This window comes from Balaenoptera acutorostrata, chromosome 12 (genome assembly GCF_949987535.1).
Source record: "Balaenoptera acutorostrata chromosome 12, mBalAcu1.1, whole genome shotgun sequence".
In the NCBI taxonomy this organism is placed as follows: domain Eukaryota; kingdom Metazoa; phylum Chordata; class Mammalia; order Artiodactyla; family Balaenopteridae; genus Balaenoptera; species Balaenoptera acutorostrata.
This window is the reverse complement of record NC_080075.1, coordinates 29,329,194-29,341,542: the sequence shown is the minus strand read 5'-3', so window position 1 is coordinate 29,341,542 and position 12,349 is coordinate 29,329,194.

The window sequence follows — 12,349 nt, the reverse complement described above, 5'->3', positions numbered from 1 at the left end:
GAGGGCACACACAAAGTAATGTGTGCATCGGGACCCAGGGGAAGGAGCAGTGACCCTGGGGGAGACTGAACCAGACGTACCTGCTGGTGTTGGGGGGTCTCCTGCAGAGGCGAGTGGTGGCTCTGTTTCACCGTGGGGATAAGGACACTGGCAGCAGAGGTCCTGGGAAGTTCTCCTTGGCGTGAGCCCTCCCAGAGTCTGCCATTAACCCCACCAAAGAGCACGGGTAGGCTCCAGTGTTGGGTTGCCTCAGGCAAAACAACCAACAGGGAGGGAACCCAGCCCCACCCATCAACAGTCAAGTGGATTAAGGTTTTACTGGGCTCTGATCGCCACAGCAACAGGGAGGGAACCCAGCCCCACCCATCAACAGTCAAGTGGATTAAGGTTTTACTGAGCTCTGACCGCCACAGCAACAGTCAGCTCTACCCACCACCAGAGCCTCCCATCAAGCCTCTCAGATAGCCTCAACCACCAGAGGGCAGACAACAGAAGCAAGAAAAACTACAATCCTGCAGCCTGTGGACCAAAAACCACAGTTACAGAAAGACAGAGAAGATGAAAAGGCAGAGGGCTATGTACCAGATGAAGGAACAAGAAAAAACCCCAGAAAAACAACTAAATGAAGTGGAGATAGGCAACCTTCCAGAAAAAGAATTCAGAATAATGATAGTGAAGATGATCCAGGACCTCGGAATAAGAATGGAGGCAAAGATTGAGAAGATGCAAGAAATGATTAACAAAGACCTAGAAGAATTAAAGAACAAACAAACAGAGATGACCAATACAATAACTGAAATGAAAACTACACTAGAAGGAATCAATAGCAGAATAACGGAGGCAGAAGAACGGATAAGTGACCTGGAAGACAGAATGGTGGAATTCACTGCTGCGGAACAGACTAAAGAAAAAAGAATAAAAAGAAATGAAGACAGCCTAAGAGACCTCTGGGACAACATTAAACGCAACAACATTCGCATTATAGGGGTCCCAGAAGGAGAAGAGAGAGAGAAAGGACCAGAGAAAATATTTGAAGAGATTATAATCGAAAACTTCCCTAACATGGGAAAGGAAATAGCCACCCAAGTCCAGGAAGCGCAGAGAGTCCCATACAGAATAAACCCAAGGAGAAACACGCCGAGACACATAGTAATCAAAGTGGCAAAAATTAAAGACAAAGAAAAATTATTGAAAGCAGCAAGGGAAAAATGACAAATAACATACAAGGGAACCCCCATAAGGTTAACAGCTGATTTCTCAGCAGAAACTCTGCAAGCCAGAAGGGAGTGGCATGAAATACTTAAAGTGATGAAAGGGAAGAACCTACAACCAAGATTACTCTACCCAGCAAGGATCTCATTTAGATTTGATGGAGAAATCAAAAGCTTTACAGACAAGCAAAAGCTAAGAGAATTCAGCACCACCAAACCAGCTCTACAACAAATGCTAAAGGAACTTCTCTAAGTGGGAAACACAAGAGAAGAAAAGTACCTACAAAAACAAACCCAAAACAATTAAGAAAATGGTCATAGGAACATACATATCGATAATTACCTTAAACGTGAATGGATTAAATGCCCCAACCAAAAGACATAGACTGGCTGAATGGATACAAAAACAAGACCCATATATATGCTGTCTACAAGAGACCCACTTCAGACCTAGGGACACATACAGACTGAAAGTGAGGGGATGGAAAAAGATATTCCATGCAAATGGAAATCAAAAGAAAGCTGGAGTAGCTATACTCATATCAGATAAAATAGACTTTAAAATAAAGAATGTTACAAGAGACAAGGAAGGACACTACATAATGATCCAGGGATCAATCCAAGAAGAAGATATAACAATTATAAATATATATGCACCCAACATAGGAGCACCTCAATACATAAGGCAACTGCTAACAGCTATAAAAGAGGAAATCGACAGTAACACAATAATAGTGGGGGACTTTAACACCTCACTTACACCAATGGACAGATCATCCAAAATGAAAATAAATAAGGAAACAGAAGCTTTAAATGACACAATAGACCAGATAGATTTAATTGATATATATAGGACATTCCATCCAAAAACGGCAGATTACACGTTCTTCTCAAGTGCACACGGAACATTCTCCAGGATAGATCACATCTTGGGTCACAAATCAAGCCTCAGTAAATTTAAGAAAATTGAAATCATATCAAGCATCTTTTCTGACCACAACGCTATGAGATTAGAAATGAATTACAGGGAAAAAAACGTAAAAAAGACAAACACATGGAGGCTAAACAATACGTTACTAAATAACCAAGAGATCACTGAAGAAATCAAACAGGAAATAAAAAAATACCTAGAGACAAATGACAATGAAAACACGACGACCCAAAACCTATGGGATGCAGCAAAAGCGGTTCTAAGAGGGAAGTTTATAGCTATACAAGCCTACCTAAAGAAACAAGAAAAATCTCAAGTAAACAATCTAACTTTACACCTAAAGAAACTAGAGAAAGAAGAACAAACAAAACCCAAAGTTAGCAGAAGGAAAGAAATCATAAAGATCAGAGCAGAAATAAATGAAATAGAAACAAAGAAAACAATAGCAAAGATCAATAAAACTAAAAGTTGGTTCTTTGAGAAGATAAACAAAATTGATAAGCCATTAGCCAGACTCATCAAGAAAAAGAGGGAGAGGACTCAAATCAATAAAATCAGAAATGAAAAAGGAGAAGTTACAACAGACACCGCAGAAATACAAAACATCCTAAGAGACTACTACAAGCAACTTTATGCCAATAAAATGGACAACCTGGAAGAAATGGACAAATTCTTAGAAAGGTATAACCTTCCAAGACTGAACCAGGAAGAAACAGAAAATATCAACAGACCAATCACAAGTAATGAAATTGAAACTGTGATTAAAAATCTTCCAACAAACAAAAGTCCAGGACCAGATGGCTTCACAGGTGAATTCTATCAAACATTTAGAGAAGAGCTAACACCCATCCTTCTCAAACTCTTCCAAAAAATTGCAGAGGAAGGAACTCTCCCAAACTCATTCTATGAGGCCACCATCACCCTGATACCAAAACCAGACAAAGACACTACAAAAAAAGAAAATTACAGACCAATATCACTGATGAATATAGATGCAAAAATCCTCAACAAAATACTAGCAAACAGAATCCAACAACACATTAAAAGGATCATACACCACGATCAAGTGGGATTTATCCCAGGGATGCAAGGATTCTTCAATATACGCAAATCAATCAATGTGATACACCATATTAACAAATTGAAGAATAAAAACCATATGATCATCTCAATAGATGCAGAAAAAGCTTTTGACAAAATTCAACACCCATTTATGATAAAAACTCTCCAGAAAGTGGGCATAGAGGGAACCTACCTCAACATAATAAAGGCCATATATGACAAACCCACAGCAAACATCATTCTCAATGGTGAAAAACTGAAAGCATTTCCTCTAAGATCAGGAACGAGACAAGGATGTCCACTCTCACCACTATTATTCAACATAGTTCTGGAAGTCCTAGCCACGGCAATCAGAGAAGAAAAAGAAATAAAAGGAATACAAATTGGAAAAGAAGAAGTAAAACTGTCACTGTTTGCGGATGGCATGATACTATACATAGAGAATCCTAAAACTGCCACCAGAAAACTGCTAGAGCTAATTAATGAATATGGTAAAGTTGCAGGTTACAAAATTAATGCACAGAAATCTCTTGCATTCCTATACACTAATGATGAAAAATCTGAAAGAGAAATTATGGAAACACTCCCATTTACCATTGCAACAAAAAGAATAAAATACCTAGGAATAAACCTACCTAGGGAGACAAAAGACCTGTATGCAGAAAACTATAAGACACTGATGAAAGAAATTAAAGATGATACCAACAGATGGAGAGATATACCATGTTCTTGGATTGGAAGAATCAACATTGTGAAAATGAGTATACTACCCAAAGCAATCTACAGATTCAATGCAATCCCTATCAAATTACCAATGGCATTTTTTACGGAGCTAGAACAAATCATCTTAAAATTTGTATGGAGACACAAAAGACCCCGAATAGCCAAAGCAGTCTTGAGGCAAAAAAATGGAGCTGGAGGAATCAGACTCCCTGACTTCAGACTATACTACAAAGCTACAGTAATCAAGACAATATGGTACTGGCACAAAAACAGAAACATAGATCAATGGAACAAGATAGAAAGCCCAGAGATTAACCCACGCACCTATGGTCAACTGATCTATGACAAAGGAGGCAAAGATATACAATGGAGAAAAGACAGTCTCTTCAATAAGTGGTGCTGGGAAAACTGGACAGCCACATGTAAAAGAATGAAATTAGAATACTCCCTAACACCATACACAAAAATAAACTCAAAATGGATTAGAGACCTAAATATAAGACTGGACACTATAAAACTCTTAGAGGAAAACATAGGAAGAACACTCTTTGACATAAATCACAGCAAGATCTTTTTCGATCCACCTCCTAGAGTAATGGAAATAAAAACAAAAATAAACAAGTGGGACCTAATGAAACTTCAAAGCTTTTGCACAGCAAAGGAAACCATAAACAAGACGAAAAGACAACCCTCAGAATGGGAGAAAATATTTGCAAATGAATCAACGGACAAAGGATTAATCTCCAAAATATATAAACAGCTCATTCAGCTCAATATCAAGGAAACAAACACCCCAATCCAAAAATGGGCAGAAGACCTAAATAGACATTTCTCCAAAGAAGACATACAGACGGCCACGAAGCACATGAAAAGATGCTCAACATCACTAATTATTAGAGAAATGCAAATCAAAACTACAATGAGGTATCACCTCACTCCTGTTAGAATGGGCATCATCAGAAAATCTACAAACAACAAATGCTGGAGAGGGTGTGGAGAAAAGGGAACCCTCTTGCACTGTTGGTGGGAATGTAAATTGATACAGCCACTATGGAGAACAATATGGAGGTTCCTTAAAAAACTAAAAATAGAATTACCATATGACCCAGCAATCCCACTACTGGGCATATACCCAGAGAAAACCGTAATTCAAAAAGACACGTGCACCCGAATGTTCATTGCAGCACTATTTACAATAGCCAGGTCATGGAAGCAACCTAAATGCCCATCAACAGACGAATGGATAAAGAAGTTGTGGTACATATATACGATGGAATATTATTCAGCCATAAAAAGGAACGAAATTGAGTCATTTGTTGAGAAGTGGATGGATCTAGAGACTGTCATACAGAGTGAAGTAAGTCAGAAAGAGAAAAACAAATATCGTATGTTAATGCATGTATGTGGAACGTAGAAAAATGGTACAGATGAGCCAGTTTGCAGGGCAGAAGTTGAGACACAGATGTAGAGAATGGACATATGGACACCAAGGGGGGAAAACTGCGATGAGGTGGGGATGGTGATGTGCTGAATTGGGCGATTGGGATTGACATGTATACACTGATGTGTATAAAACTGATGCCTAATAAGAACCTGCAGTATAAAAAAAACAAACAAAACAACTAATACTAAACTTTCATTGGGTTATTTGTATGGAAATATGTTAATATAAATGTTTCAGACATTACATGAAATTTCTAAAAATCTTATATTTGTATTTGTATGGAAATATGTATGGAAATATGTTAATATAAATGTTTCAGACATTACATGAAATTTCTAAAAATCTTATATTTGTATTTGTATGGAAATATGTATGGAAATATGTTAATATAAATGTTTCAGACATTACATGAAATTTCTAAAAATCTTATATTTGTATTTGTATGGAAATATGTATGGAAATATGTTAATATAAATGTTTCAGACATTACATGAAATTTCTAAAAATCTTATATTTGTATTTGTATGGAAATATGTATGGAAATATGTTAATATAAATGTTTCAGACATTACAGGAAACGTCTAAAAATCTTATATGTTCTGGTATAATGTTATAAGTAATAATCCTAGTTATTACTTTAAAATGTATATCTCAGAAATAACTAATTTTCTTGTCAACTGCATTATTATGAACTTTCATCAAATCTTTAACCATGGTCATTTTTAAGTCTTTCGTCATTTACAGACAGTTCTGGGTGTACTCTGATGATTTTGCAAATATGTTCCTATAAAAGAGTTTCATCTTCAAGAAATTCATGGAAAAGACTCTGACAAGTACAGGTTTCTGGTAACTGACTGTACTGCTGAACTGAATGAATAAGCATTTTCAGAACTCTAATGAAAAACTGATGAACTCATAAAAGTGCTAACAAAAGATCAAGATGAAAAAAAAGAAATTAATTACATGGGACTGAGTGAACTGATGAGGATGAGTATAATTTTTGTGACTTTCTGAATTAAAAAAAAAAAAAATCCCACAAGGACTCAGAGGAAAAGAATATACAAATCAATTTTCACTGCAAAGTAAAGGAGCTGTTACAGTGGAGGATTACTGGACTGAATGTCAATGTTATGACATAGTATAAGTGTGTTTCATGTTTGGTAATTGCAATCATTGTTGCTTTTGTTGTGGTCATCCATGTACAATGCTTGGTGTCAGTCTATCTATCTCTTGTAAAAATAAAATACAGTGTGTGCGTGTGGAAAAAAAAAAAAAAAAAAAAAAGAGCTCTTGCTTTGAGGTAAGACACACCTAAGATTGAATGCCAGATCTCGTAAGTTAGATCACCTTTAAAATATAAATAACAGTACCCGCTACATAATGTTATTCTAAAGATTAAATATGATGCAATTAGTATGGCATATGGCACATAGGAACATTCAATCATTGTTAGCTAATGTTTGTCCTTTACAGCGATTCTAAGCTCCTCCCCCCATCCTGCAACCACACCTCTCTATGCCCTGCCCTGGAATTTAAGCCCCAGGACGTCAGGGACAGAGTCTATTTTGTTCACATTTATTTAGCACTTGTCACTGTGTCTGACCCACAGCAAGGCCACTATAAAATTTGTTATTTCCATCAAGATTCAACTCTAAAAAAAAAAAAAAAAAAAAAAAAATAGACATAGAAAAAAAAAAAGTTGTCCCAGTTCAGTGACTTGTCTGTGACCACCAAAAGCTGGGAACAACCCAAATGTTCATCAAGTGAATGGACAAACTATATCCATACAATGGAATACAACTTGGCAGTAAAAAGGAAATCAACTATTGCTACATAAAATAACATGGATAAATCTCAAAATAGTCATGCTGAAAGAAAAAAGCCAGACATAAAAATAGTGTATACTGTATGACTCCATTTATATAAAACTAATTTATAGTGACAAAGCAAATCACCGGTGGCTCAGGTAGGGGGCCTGGGGTGGAAAAGGCGAATTACAAAGGGGCACTAGGAAACTTTGGGGTAATATCAATAGATGTGTTCTATCTTAATTGTGGTAATGGTCTCATGGACGTATACATGTCAAATTTATAAACCTGTTCACTTTAACAGTTGTACAGTGTATCATATGTCAATTATATCTCTAAAGCTGTTTTAAAAATCATGAGACAACACTACATCTGTATTAGAACAGCTCAAAGAAATGAAAAAACTGACAATATAAGTGCTGGTAAAAATGTGAGCAACTGGAACCATTCCTGTGTCATGTGAAAATAACCCCCCAAATGAAACCTGTACGTCTTTTTATTTATTTATTTATTTTTAACTTTTGGCTGTGTTGGGTCTTCGTTTCTGTGTGAGGGCTTTCTCCAGTTGCGGCAAGTGGGGGTCACTCTTCATCGCGGTGCGCGGCCTCTCACTATCGCGGCCTCTCTTGTTGCGGAGCACAGGCTCCAGACGCACAGGCTCAGTAATTGTGGCTCACGGGCCTAGCTGCTCCGCGGCATGTGGGATCCTCCCAGACCAGGGCTCGAACCCATGTCCCCTGCATGGGCAGGCAGACTCTCAACCACTGCACCACCAGGGAAGCCCCGAAACCTGTACTTCTTGATAAACTGTTACTTGACATCTCTGTATTCCTAAAAGGTATAAATATTTGTAGGATCTCAATGTCAAGTCAGTGGAAGAGCTCTGGTACTTCTTGGTCTCATATGCGTGGTTGAAAAATTAACAGCTATGACTGCCAGATTTATTAACAAATAATTTATGAATTTTATTATTTTTAAATTTTATTTATTTTTAGATGCATTGGGTCTTCATTGCTGCACACAGGCTTTCTCTAGTTGTGGCGAGCAGGTGCGACTTTTTGTTGCAGTGTGTGTGCTTCTCATTGCGAGTTGTGGCCTGATATGTAGCATTTCCTCCAACTCCAACATGGAGGGATGGCTGAGAATGGAGAGGGCTTGGTATGGAGGCCCAGAGTTTAACTTGGGCTCTAGTCAGCTTAGAAAGTGCTAATTAGGTTTGCTGGCAAAGGCAAAACAGGGGAGTGTGGTCCAGGTGGCAGATGGCACCTTCAGGGAGGAGGAGGAGGTTGAGGGAATCTGAGACCATTCTTAGAACCTATGTTTCACATAACAGGAGATATAAATGAAATAAATGCTAAATAGTGATACAAGGTACCTTGTAGAAAAAGGAGTAATTCAGTAGGGGGGTAGGGTTGGGAGAGAAGGCTTTACTGAGGAGAGGGGGCTTCAAGAATGATTTGTTCACAGAGGCTATAGGAGAGCCATTATAGCCAAGGGAACAACCTGAAAGACAAAGATACCGTGGCATAAATATGTATAATGTTGTGGTCAAGAAACGGCTGGCACACTGAAGAATGGAGTGGAACACAGCAGAGGCTTTGAAAAGTCAGCTGGGAGTCAGATCACACAGGGCCCTGACAAGGAGTTGGAAATGGATTCTGAAGGCCGTAAGCCATTAAAGATTTCCAAGAGGGGAATAACATTAACGAGCTTCTTTTAGGACATAATTCTGGGGCAGTTGTTAGAATTACATTAGAAAGGTGGTTCAGACAGGATCTAGATAGGGCCTACCTCCATAGCAGGAGTGTTTGTAGTTGATTTTGTGGGTCCAAATCATGACTTAGGGCACTGAATGGCCTACACTCTTGGGACATGATGCATAAAAATCAAGCTTACCAGACTGAGTTTAAACCCAAAACCAATTTAATTGGCAAAGTCTCATTACACTGGCTAGATTGAACTCATGCCTATATCTCTACTCTTTACTCAAACCCTACCAAGAAGATAAGACTCCTAAAGATTAAGAACTCACAAGAGAATGGGAGGGATGATGAATGGTAGACAGAGAGAGAAAGAGAGAGAGAGAGAGAGAGCAATAAAAATTTCAAAGATATTAACTCTCAGAATGGAGAAAAATAAAATCTAATCGTGTGCAGCAAGGGGAAGCTAAACAAAAAAGTGAAGGTGACTGACCACCTTATTACAAGTCTACCATACACTTCCATCAGCTCTGAGTGCCTCAATCTTAAGTACCAAATGACAGGCAAAGATCACCAGATATTTCAAGATCACATCTAACAGGAGAGAAAGGCATCAACAAACAGGAAAAAACAAAAAACAAAAACAGCTGACACAGGGAACAGAAGAAACTTAAAAATTGATAACTTTAGAGAGAGAAAAGATAATGCATTCATTTAAAAAAATAAAAGAATGAAGTGCCTGGGGAAAAAACCATTCAGAAAAGAAGAGCTAGTAGCTCTTGGAGGTTAAAAACATATAGCAGGGGGCTTCCCTGGTGGCGCTGTGGTTAAGAATCCGCCTGCCAATGCAGGAGACACGGGTTCGAGCTCTGGTCCGGGAAGATCCCACATGCCGCGGAGCAACTAAGCCCGTGCACCACAACTACTGAGCCCACGCACTGCAACTACTGAAGCCCGCGTGCCCTAGAGCCCGTGCTAGGCAACAAAAGAAGCCACCACAATGAGAAGCCCGTGCACCGCAACGAAGAGGAGCCCCCGCTCCCCGCAACTAGAGAAAGCCTGCGTGCAGCAACAAAGACCCAATGCAGCCAAAAATAAATAAATAAATAAATATATTTTTTAAAAAACATATAGCAGAAAAAATATGTATATAATATGTAGCAGAAAACCTAAACAATCAACAGAAGGGTGGAAATAAAGCTGAGAAAATTCTTGTGATTTAAAAAAAAGAAGAAAGGAAAGATTAAAAATGGAAAATAAAAGAAAAAATATAATTAACTTAGAGGTACATTTCAGAAAATCCAATCGTCAACTAATAGAAGTTCCCCAAAAAGAAAATAGAGAAGATAAAGTGAAAAGAAAATTTCCCAGAACTGATGCATATAGCCTGCCAGACTGGAAGACCTCACTTAGTATCTAGCATTATGAATTTAAAAAATACCCACACTAAGTCATATCATGAACTTTCAGGACACCTGAAACAAAGATCCTAAAGCTTGCAGAAAGAAAAATTACAGGTCACAAATAAAAGTTCTGGAATCAGAATAGCACAAGGCTTCAAACAGCAACAATGAACTATGGAAAACAATGAATAAATGCATTTTAAAGTGCTTACCTACAATTGTACAGTCTATCAAACTATCAATGCAGTGGAAGAATAAAATAAACCCATTTCAGACATGCAAAAGCCTCAAAAAATTTACATCCCATTAATCCTTGGGAAACCATGGAAGGATATGCTCCACCAAACAGGGAAGTAAACCATGAACGCAGCAGCTGTGGATCCAGGAAACAGAAGAGGGGCACAAGAAAGGACCAGGGTGAAGGCAAAGAGAAATCTCAGGGCAAGAGCTATGCCCCAGGTGTAGAGAACAACCAACGTGCCTGTCATGTGTTGAGCTGTGCTCCTGCAAAAGTCGTATGTTGAAGTTGTCCTAACCACCTGGACTTCAGAATGTGACTGTACTTAGAGATGGCGTCTTTAAAGAGGTAAGTTTAAATGAGGTCATTAGGGTGGGCACTAATCCAATATGACTGGTATCCTTATAAGAAAAGGAAATCTGGACGTAGACACAGAGGGAAGACCATGTGAAGACCAAGGGAGAAGATGGCCATTTACAAGTCAAGGAGAGAGGCCTCAGAAGAAACCAGCCCTGCCAACACCTTGATCTTGGACTTCTGGCCTCCAGTACTGTGAGAAAATAAACATCTATTGTTTAAGCCACCCAGTCTGTGGTACTTTTTAATGGCAGCCCTGGCAAACTAAAAACAGTGCCCAACCTAGAACAGGTCAAGAACAAGTCCAATCAATCCAGGAAAGATTTCAAACAAAAAAGAATCTGACGTGTTTACCCTATCCACACCGAGAAATGTTACAGTGGTGTTAGAGATTTGGAGGACAAATTAGTGATAGGTTCATAGGAAAAGACACAAACAAAAATGAAGGGGACAAAATGGTGTAAGAATGGAGACATACTCGTACATGATGGTTCAGAGGTGAATGATACTTACCTAGCAAATAACATAAACTTAGAATATTGATTTAACCAAAAGTTGGGAAATAACTATCCTGAAAAGATGAGGGGAACAGAAGTGTGTATGTGGACAGATGATGTGAAAGAGCTAAATTCTCATCTTCCACAGTAGGAAGTCAATAGATAGTATCAGAAACTGAAAAATCAAGATGTGGTAATATAAGCCTAGTATTTAAATATGGAGGCAAATATTAGAAAATAATGCTAAAATACTTAAAGTGGTTGCCTTTGGGTAGAAAATAATGCAAAAATACTTAAAGTGATTACCCTTGGGGAGTGACAATCAGGGGATAGGGCAGGGGTGCTGATGGGAAGACTACTCTTTTTCATGGAAATCTCGGTAGAACTATTTGAATTTTAAACTATTGGGTTGGCCAAAAAGTTTGTTTGGGTTTTCCGTAACATCCTGCAGAAAAACCCAAACGAACTTTTTGGCCAACCCAATACTTACCTGTGTTTTTTTAATAAAAATAAAAAATTTAAAAGCTTAAACAGACCACTAAAGACCTTTAAAAAAGGTTGCTCGTCCCTTTAGCCAGAGGACTTTCAGTGGTGTGATGTGAGCAGAAGCCGGAAACAGTGTGTTGAAGAATAAATGAGACACGAGATAGCAAAAGGAGACTGGTTTTCAATAAGCTGTTGATAAATGAAATGGGATGGGGACAAAGAGGACAACATGATCAAAGAAGGTTTTCAAAGGTGGCAGTGCTTAAGATGACACTTCTGCTGGCAATGTCCTCCTCAGAAACTGCTTGCCAAGGAATTCCTTAAAACTATTAGATTAGCTGGACTCCCATGCCTGTCCCTGGGTGGTTCTTTTTTTGCCTCACCAGTTGTCTTGCTGCCAGTATCTTTCCAAGGGAGAGTTCACGATGTATGCGAAGGAACAATTCCACAGTGCAGCCTTCTGGCAAGAAGAACTCTTGTATCTCTGTT